Below are 11,083 nucleotides of genomic sequence, written 5' to 3' on the forward strand. Positions count from 1 at the left end.
ACACACACACACACACACACACACACACACACAGAGGTACACCGGTAAACCGAGCTCAGCCGTGACACTGGCCGACACATCCACTGGTGCACACTGACGCACGCATGTACGCACACACTGGCACTGACTCACACACACACACGCACACACACACACACACACACACACACACACACACACACACACACACACACACACACACGCACACGCACACACATACACACACACACACACACGACACGCCGGGCTTTTCAGCAGACTTTCGGACGGCATTTCCGAATGTGGGCAAAACATGCGGCCGCGACTGAGGAGAGAATCAGTGTCAGACAGACAGAGAAATAGGGAGTAAGCCCATAAACAAAGACAGACAGAGTCCATAGAGGGAGCGAGAAAGAGAAAGAGAGAGAGAGAAGGAAGAGTGGGACCAAATGTAAGACTGATCGACAGGAGAGAGAGTTCACAAGGCGAGTTCAGACTAATTTTGTATTATCGCACTGAAGCACAAGTCTCCGCCCGTCTCACTCTCCCCGCCTCTCTCCCGAGTCCCTTTGATCACACTCTCATTCTCTTGCGCGTATTTTGAAATCAATCTGACACACATTCAAAGCAGTAGGAAAAAGATAAACTTGTTCTGCACTTACAGTATAGATTACACCATGCAGTAGCATTGTTGTCAAAGGTAGACACCCCCAGTATGATACCCTGCACCACTTACACGCTGAGAAAATTCAGTCAGCAAATACTCGGCGAGCAAACCCTGTGGTAGAGTTGAATTCAACGAGCAATTTGCGTCGGACTTCCAGATTTAAAGTCCATTTCACTTGTTCAGTGCTGAAGTCTTATTATTGTGAAGGTTTCGTCGTTCAAGGGGCGGAGTCTTGCTTAGTATTCATTTATGTCATTAAAAAAAAAAAATCATGCAATATCCTGTTTATTTAAACACGCACATGTCTCTTACATCAAATACATTTTTTTTTTATGTTTGTATTGCCGTCGAGCAAAAGCAACAAGACCACATGTGGATTTCTATTTGGACTGAGATAATAAAGTTGACTTCACTCACTAGTCAGTTGGGTGTCTGTTCAGGTGTGTGGTCTGGCTGGTGTTCTTTTGGAATCAAATCCTACGACACCGCGTCATAAACAACGATGTTCAACGAAGGAACACGTACAGATTTACCGCTGTTCTTGTCACGTTATATAAGTACGCCCACTTTCTTTTCTGTTATGACGTGAATGTTATCAGGTCCTCCACGATGTCATCACAATAGTCATGGCCCGGAACAGCTTCACACTTTATTGTCAATTGACGAACACACACTCGTGGACCAACTTAATTTCACGATGCTTCACTGTCCAGTTTCGAACAGGCAGTCATGGACCAACTTTACTGTCCAGTTACGAACACACACTCACGGACAAACTTCACTCTTTATTGTCCATTTATGAACACCCACTCACAGACCAACTCACGCTTCACCGTCCAGTTATGAACACGCAGTGTAGTCATGGAACATGGCTTCATACTCTACTGTACAGTTACGCTCATGGAAACGCAGGCTTCACAATTTACTGTCAGGTACGAACACGCACTCATGGGCTAATTTCACACTTCACCATCCCGGAGTTACGAACATGAAACACGGTTTCACGCTTTACTATCCACTGAGTTTCGAACCCGCACTCATGGACCACCGTCACTGTCCAGATACAAACACACACACTGTTACACTCATGGACCATCTTCATGCTTCACTGACAAGTTACGAACATGCAGTCATGGATACGGCTTCACACTTCACTGTCCAGTTACGAACACACAGTCACGGACCTACTTCACGCTTCACTGACAAGTTACTAACACGCAGTCATGGAACACGGCTTCACACTTTACTGTCCAGTTACACTGCACACAGTCATGGACCAACTTCACTGTCGAGTTACGAACACACACACTGTGACACTCATAGACCATCTTCACGCTTCACTGACAAGTTACGAACATGCAGTCATGGATACGGCTTCACACTTCACTGTCCAGTTACGAACACACAGTCACGGACCAACTTGAACTTCACGCTTCACTGTCCAGTTACGAACACACAGTCATGGACCAATTTCACTGTCCAGTCACGACGCAGTCATGGACCAATTTCACTGTCCAGTTACGAACAAGCAGTCATGGACCAATTTCACTGTCCAGTCACGACGCAGTCATGGACCAATTTCACTGCCCAGTCACGAACACGCAGTCATGGACCAACTTCACTGTCCAGTCACGAACACGCAGTCATGGACCAATTTCACTGTCCAGTTACGAACAAGCAGTCATGGACCAACTTCACTGTCCAGTCACGAACAAGCAGTCATGGACCAATTTCACTGTCCAGTCACGACGCAGTCATGGACCAATTTCACTGTCCAGTTACGAACAAGCAGTCATGGACCAACTTCACTGTCCAGTCACGAACACGAAGTCATGGACCAATTTCACTGCCCAGTTACGAACAAGCAGTCATGGACCAACTTCACTGTTCAGTCACGAACACGCAGTCATGGACCAACTTCACACTTCACCATCAAGTTACGAAAACATACTTATGGAACAACTTCACACCTTACTTTCCAGTTACATACACGCACTCTCTCAGCTGCTGAGCATACCCATTCTCCTGTTCTCACTGTCTTTACTTGTTAAGTTTGTCACGGTCGCGCGCACTGAACCGACGAAGACATTTCCTCTCAGATACAAACGCAGCAGTGTCTTGATTGGGAAAGACAAAGTTGCAATATGGCTTCAGTCGCAGTTTACCCGCAGAACAAGGTTAACGTATCGATCAGCAGACACAATTATATTGCCAGCGTGGCCTGCATAAGAAACTGGGTCTGGCCGCGTCCCACCTGGGTAATGTTCAGATGGATAACACGTCCATGCTGTTGGTTGGCTGACTGACAAACAGTCTAAGTGCGTGATTGTGTGTGTGTGTGTGTGTGTGTGTGTGTGTGTGTGTGTGTGTGTGTGTGTGTGTGTGTGTGTGTGCGAGCGCGCGCTGCGTCCATTGTCACACTCACACACTTGTTAACTAACTCAGTGACACAATATCAGACTCAAGTTGTCATTAAGGTTAATCCCGGCGACTCCCACCCAAAACCTTGTGGTCAGTCACTGATGCTGATTGCATTACAGTAATCGTGCTAAATTGCTCGCCTCAGTCGCACTGACTCGGGAATGAAGCATTCCTCTCAAGTTGATTTACGAAGTTTCCCGTTTACAAGTAAACGAACGTAAGAAGCGAACGCCCGCTCAGTAGAGGTTAAAGTTTGGATGGTCCCAGGCATAGCATTTTACGATCATAGTGTCAGTGACTTCATTTCCAACCACTGTGTCTTGGGCCCAGAGGTCTCTTCTACCGCCGTGGTAATCTTCCCCTACCAATGTCAGATATATATATATTGGTAAAGTGAAAGAAATCCCAAAGACATGACACCATGAGACAGTTTTGCTCTCCATCCATTTACGCGCGACAATATTTCGCAAACGTGGAAGAATATATCAACGCCCCGCACACACACACACACACACACACACACACACACACACACGCACATTTTACACTTCACTTACGGCCTCTAACCCCCATCACTGGTGAATACTGGATCAGATGGTCAAGTAAGCTTAATAAAACGATTCTGCCAATGTGTCTCCCCCCAGGCGCTCAGCAGGGGGTTCCGCGTGTAAAAAGACCAGGTCTACGAGTGCAGATCGAGTAGCAGAACGAGACCTGCTTTGCGGAGTGCCTCGAAAAGAGTGAACTCGATTGTACCAGCGTTAGGGACTGATCGCCACAAACGTTTTGTGGAAGGTGAACGGCACCGCTCCACCCTGTTTCGCCTGGCACCTGCGTTTCCGCGTGAGGCGTTAGTCATCAATCATCATTTGCATAATTCATGCACCCTGACCCCCCACGTACCCTACCCCCTTCCATCTTACTCCCTCCCTCCCCCTCTCGCCCACCATCCGCCACTTCCAGCCTGTTTCCTCTTCCTCCAATCCTCTGGTCTTTTTTAAAACAAAATTATTTCTTTTATCTCTCCCCTGTCTCTTTCTCCATAATGACCTATTCCTGTACCCAGTCTTCGACGACTAATACATCATGCTGTTTTGTGCTTGCTCTGTTAGTAGATCTATCGTCTCAGGGGAGCGGGGTATGTGTGTCTGTGTGTGAGGGGGATAGGGCGGGGGGGGGGGGGGGGGGGACAAAACATAAGGAGAGTGAGAGTGCTTCGTGGCGTACGGTAGGCACTACAAAAGGCGAAGGAGAAGGATCAAAAGGAAAAAAAGGAAGAAAATAAATGAATAAATAAATGAATACAAAAGAAAGAAAGAAATATCAAAAAAGAAAAAAAAGAAAAAAAAGGATGAAAGAAAAGGGAGAGGAAAGAAAATGACAGAAATAAAGGAATGACCGAAAGAAAACGAAAAAAAAAAAAAAAAAAAAAAAAAAGAAAGAAAAAGGTAAGGAAATGTCGAAAAACTAAACAAAAAACTAAAACAAACTATAAACATAAAGAAAAAAGAGTGAAGTTTAGAAAGAAGTTTAGAAAGAAAGAAAGAAAGAAAGCCAGCTGGACTGAAGTGTGAGAGTGGAGAATGTCAGTCATTCATGAGCAAGCCAGCTTCGTGTGTCCGATAGTTTGCAGCAGCAGTAGTAGCAGCAGCAGCAGTACAACAGCAGTTAGCAGCAACTTGATGCCACAACTTGACCAACAACCCACAGCACAGCACAGAGTGCAGCGACAACAACTTCACTGATGGCAGCGTCGATGATGACCGCTGCAGGAACAAGTTAACCCCTTGACTGCTGCTGGCGGACGGAGTTTGCTTATCAGGATGTCAGAACGTTCAGCTGGACTTTCTCCTTTTGTGACTGCAAAACTTTTGTTCAAGAAAAAACAAACAAAACAAAACAAAACAAACAAAAAGCAAACAAACAAACAAAAACAACAACAAAAAACAGCAACAACAAAGAACAACAACAACAACAACAACAAAAACCAACAGAAAACAAACAAAACAATTATACCATTTAAAAAATACATGAAAAGTAGCAACTGCATTTTAGATGTGTGCCACACTGAACTCATTTCACAAAGGTCAGCAGTTAAGGGGTTAATATGACCGGGTTTAAGTTAATTAGCATATGCAAAATCAACTTAAAAAGTACATGAAAAGTAGCAACTGTATTTTAGATATGTGCCACACTGAACTCATTTCACAAAGGTCAGCAGTTAAGGGGTTAATATGACCGGGTTCAGTTAATTAGCATATGCAAAATCAACTTTAAACAATGAAAAGAATTAAAAGAAGAGGAAGAAGAAGAAAGGAACAAGGAAAGGAATGGAAGAGAGCTGAGAACAAAAGTAGAAAGCGAGAGAATGGAAGCCGGTTGTGGCAGGAGAGAGATTAACAGTGGTTATAACTGTGTTTGGTTTTCACATACATTCCATAGTAAGGATTTCTTTTGTCGAAATATCACGCAAAGTCTAAAAGATATGTACGTTCAGTCATGGAGAAAATCGCTCGAAGACAGTACTAAATGTCTGTTCTATAAGAGTATCAAACCCAACTTTTGTCAAGAAAAATATATCTCACAACTTCCAGATACTTACATATATCCTTTGATAAAGTTTCGTTGCAGTAAACCATAAACTGCAGATCGAAATAAGAAGAAGAGAAGGCGAAAACAGAGACAACAGAATTTGCAAGGAATGTAATATTGGGTACTGTTGGGGATGAATTTCATTTTGTTGTAGAATGTCCCCCAAATACTGTAAATCGAAATGAATTGATACCACATAAATATAAATCACATATGTCAATGTTCGGTTTATGCAATTTATTCAGTGATGGGAAGAAAACACAACTTAATCTAAGTAATTTCATCAAACTTGGAAAGGGTGTATAACTTTTGTTACATCTAAAACATACTTGTCAGTATGTTTAAGTTTGATTTGTTTTGTTGCAAATCATTATCATTAGCGCTTGCGTGCATGCGTGCGTGGGTGTGCGTTTTTGCGTGTTTCGGAGACATTGTTGGACTGACGTTGTGATGCAATGAGTATGTATTGTTATTGAATCCTCCACACACCAAAAGGGGCAAAAGGATTAAGTTTCTTTGAATCTTTGAGAGAGAGAGAGAGAGAGAGAGAGAGAGAGAGAGAGAGAGAGAGAGAGAGAGAGAGAGAGAGAGATTCAAAAACTTTATTACTCAAGGATAAAGATTTTAGGTATCACCTAGTCTTCCAGGCTGTCCTTGTGACAACAAGAACAATAATAACGTTAACGATAACGACACAACAACAATAATTTTGTTAACACTGCTACATCTACTGCTACTACTACAAATAATAATAATCATCGTCATCATCATTAACATTAATAAAACGAACGCATTCACACATTCTTATCGACCCATCCCCACCTCCACATACATACACATGCACACACTCTCTCCACCCAACGCACACACACACACACACACACACATTTATGCATATACAGAAACATGACCGAAGTAAGAAACAGATAGGACATAAAGAGAACAGAGAAACACAACTTTATCATTGTACATGTACAAAAGTGATTAATTTGCTGATGCAGGTGTTACAGGTAATAACATCCAATCAACAGGCGAACAAGTAAAACATTAAAGCACAAAGGTAGAAAATAAACTAAATTCACTGTATGTAAAGGTATAGATACACATTTCACAGAAGAGCATGATTTTCTGTATTTTTCAGCTGGTAAAAATGAAAAATTTTGCTTTGTGGGCCTATTGTTAGGGGAGCAGAAGTTTTCGTATGTTTGATTTGAAGGAACGTAATGAATTGCACGTCTTAATGAACGAAGGAAGAAAGAAGAAAGTTCTAAACAGACGGTCCAAAGAGAGAGAGAGACAGACAGACAGACAGACAGACAGACAGACAGAATAAAAGACCACGATCTAAACCTACGCAAACGGGACTCATCCCCACGAACCACACCAACCCTCCACTGACTCTTCAGTCAGACCCAAGACCACAAGCCCTGAACATTATTTCACCTCAAGGGCGTCACCGAGCCAGCCTGGCAATAACAGTACAGGTCTTTGAACTCCAACCAGACCGACGCAAAGGAGCAAAGCGATACCAGGTTCAGCCTGTTAGACTGACAGGAACACTGCGATAATAAACTCTAGGGAGAGTTGGACAATGCAAGGTCTTCAAGAGAAGAAGACCCCTCAGTCAAGTGTTTCGGTCCTTAACCCCTTATACTCTAAGGAGGCCGGGTCGCACCCAGGTCATGCGTATTATGGGGTGGAATTCCATTCAATGCCGACTCTGAGATGTATGCGCGACGTATCAGACAGCCAGTGAAACCCAATCAAGCGTGTAAAAAAACAACCCCCAAAACCATCAGCTTCAGGGCTGATAGTGTCATCAACAAGGTGGTCGAAAGGCCTATCCTGTTCGTAAGACTAAACTGGGCACACCAAACAAACAAACAACAACAAAACAACCCCAGCCCTCCCCCTCCCGCTCCCCTCCCCCCCCCCCCACTCCCCCCATGGCCCCTCCCACCCCCCAAAAAAGAAGAAGAAGAAGAAGAAAAACCCACACCCGTGTAAATTATTCACGGGTTGGAGATAATATACTGGATTTGAACTTTGGTCAAAAGGCACCCATAAGTAAATATATGCATGAATAAACGACCAACCGGATAAACAAGCAGATAAAAATATGCAGGCATGCACATGTCCCATCCCGTTCTTCAAACACATAATGATACATCTCTCTCTCTTTGTCTGTCGATCTGTCTGTCTGTCTCTGTGTGTCCTTCACACAACACAGACACACACAGACACACATACACATACATACATACGTGTAACGCACACAGGCACACACGGACACACAGAGACATACATACATACATACATACATACATTCTTGACATTGACGACTGCTGACACGAATTCAGTTACACTGGTATGAAGTATGCGTGTTTATAACAGCTGGCATGTTTTACAGCTGGTGTAACATGCAAAATGACATTGTCCCGGCTGCCGCAGTCGTCAAATGACAAATACAGTTACATAAAGTGATGACTGCATCAGGTGGTAAAGCCATGCAAAGTGTTCAGGAGTTCATGGTCTGCATTTTTTTAAAGTTGGTGTACATTATGTGCCAGTGAAGGAGGTTTTTGTAACGCGTGGTCAAAACAATTCACAAACAAAATAAAGGAAGCCTGTGCTCGCACACACGGCGCGCGTGCGTTTGTACACACACACACACACACACACACACACACACACACACACACACACATATATATATATCTACATACATACATTCATATATGTACATACATAATTTATATGTACACACAAACCACAAACACGCACCCCCCCCCCCCCCCCACCATATATATATATATATATATATATATACATACATTCATATATGTACATACATAATTTATGTGTACACACGCACACGCGCGCGCGCGCGCACATACACACACACACACACACACACACACACACACACACACACACTGACTCGCTGGAAAACCAGTACAAAGCGGACGGTTATTATATTACCACAGCTACAACTAGTTCCGTAGTAAAAAAAAAAAAAAAAAAAAAGCAGCAGCACTCACGTGTACCAACACGCAAATAGCGTCGGCATCTGGACCCACTGTCTGACGTCACTGAATCGATATCTACCTCTCCATTCCTGTACACACCACTTGGTTACCCATCCCAAACTGACCACAGCTTGTGCCAGTGTGTGTGGCGGGGAGGTGTGTGGCGGGGATGGATGTGTGTGTGTGTGTGTGTGTGTGTGTGTGTGTGTGTGTGTGCGCGCGCGTGTGTGTGTAGGTTTGTGTGTGTTTATATAAGTGCCAGTGTATGTGTGTTTGTCTGTCTGTATGTCTCTCTCTCTCTCTCTGACAGACACACAGGCTCACTCGTTGCCCAAGTTGTGTTGATGGATGACCGTCGTCTGAGCCGGTACGTTGACATGATGTTGTTTTACTAACGTGTGAGAAAGACAAAGAGAGGGATTGGGAACTGAATGAACTACAATGTCCCCACATTATACCAGGACGAATAGGTGAGCAGTGGTGACTATTGTTGACCATTACTGACCACTACTAGCCTTTGGTTATAGATTGAGTTGGATTTTATGACGTGGGCGTGACCCATTACTGACCAAACGCTGGACCGCTACTACCCTTTGGTGATAGATAGTGGAGTGATGGCCTAGAGGTAAAGTGTCCGCCAAGGAAGCGAGAGAATCCGAGCGCGCTGGTTCGAAACAGTCGCAGATATTTTCTCCCCCTCCACTAGACCTTGAGTGGTGGTCTGGACGCTCGTCATTCGGATGAGACGATAAACCGAGGTCCCGTGTGCAGCATGCACTTAGGGCACGTAAAAGACATCTACGGCAACAAAAGGATTGTTCCTGGCAAAATTCTGGTGAAAAATCCACTTCGATAGGTAAAACAAATAAAACTGAGAGCAGGAAAAAAAACACAAAAACAAACAAGAGAGGCAAGGCCTTCAAGACTCACTTGTGATACACTTTAAAAAAAAATCTAATCGTTAAAATGTGTTCTGTATTTGTTATTATAAAGCTTCGGGTTAGAAAAAAAGAAGAAGTCCTAACCAGATTCGAACCCCGCGTGTTCGGGTGACAAGAAACTGTCTTACCCATTACACTATCGTGGACCCTCAACTGATGTTCTAAAATTTAATATTTGAACATACTTTTTTAAAGGGCGATAAATCAAGTGCGGTATTCGCAGTGAGAACGCTGTTTAAATCATATTATTCTGGTGTATCTTGGGCATTCAAAAAATCTTTAAGAGCAATAAAAAAAAATATTTTTAAGCCCGCGGTAAAGGAGACATGGCTATCGCCGCAATCACACTGCAATATTTAGCCGTTTTCTCTGGATCTAGATAGATGTACAAGTTTAGTTACACCCGCCGGGAATGTAGTACGACACGGTCGATTCAATTTCTCTTTTATGTTCATTCTAGTTTTATAGTTTTAAAGTTGATATGAAAATTGAGTATTTTGTTAAACTGATAACATGCAGAGCCAAGTACAAGTACTTCTAAACGTCGTAAGAAGTGAAAAGGACTTCATTTTGAGAAAAGTAAAGACTGGTAATTTGTTCGTTTCATCGTGATCAGTTCAAGGGTATTAACTCGCATGGTTTATAATTTTTAACTGTGAATTCCGACTGATTCTGTTGATATATTTATGGCAGTTTGGGGCATAATCCAGTAAGTGATGAGGCGTTCACAAATCTTTCTTTGAATAAATATTTAACGGACTCCTTCTCTAACTTTCCATCACATATTATCGTGTATTGTCCATTGAATATAGGATTGAACGGGTAGGTCAACAACTTAAAACAAAATGGCGTCGTTCGCGTTCGCGAAGAATATGAGAACGCGCTTTGAATGTGTATAAATATGTGTACGCAACTGATTTTTGCCCATGACCTTCAGGGCTCAGCAATAGACCTGTAAAGTCCACTCGTGGTATTGATTTTAGTATTTTCCGAAAAAGACCACTTGGGCGAATGAAGATAGTGAAAGCCCTGTACACTGAGAGCAAAACACACAAGCTTTTTATGTATTGAGTATAATTTCAAAATGTAATGTTTCAGATGAGAAAGATCAGTTTAAAGCAAATTAAGTCCCCTAGCATTAATTACAGAGTAATTTCCCTTTTTTACTATCTGCACCAAAACGTTTGCAAAATAAATAAAACTTCCATGCTTAGCAAAAGAAGCTCCTGTTTGAACAAAAAATGATGATAATATCTGCTCTTGTTGTTGTGTCAGAATATCAGATCAAAGTTTCCTGGCCTGTGCGTGGGATCTTGTCTATCCTTTCAATTAATCCTGGCCTGTGCGTGGGATCTTGTCCATCCTTTCAATTAATCATATTTAGTTAAGTCTTTTGTGCCGTACCCTTGAATAACCACTCGGTACACGGCTACATATAAATATAACAGTAAATG

This window comes from Babylonia areolata, chromosome 7 (genome assembly GCF_041734735.1).
Source record: "Babylonia areolata isolate BAREFJ2019XMU chromosome 7, ASM4173473v1, whole genome shotgun sequence".
Lineage (NCBI taxonomy): Eukaryota > Metazoa > Mollusca > Gastropoda > Neogastropoda > Buccinidae > Babylonia > Babylonia areolata.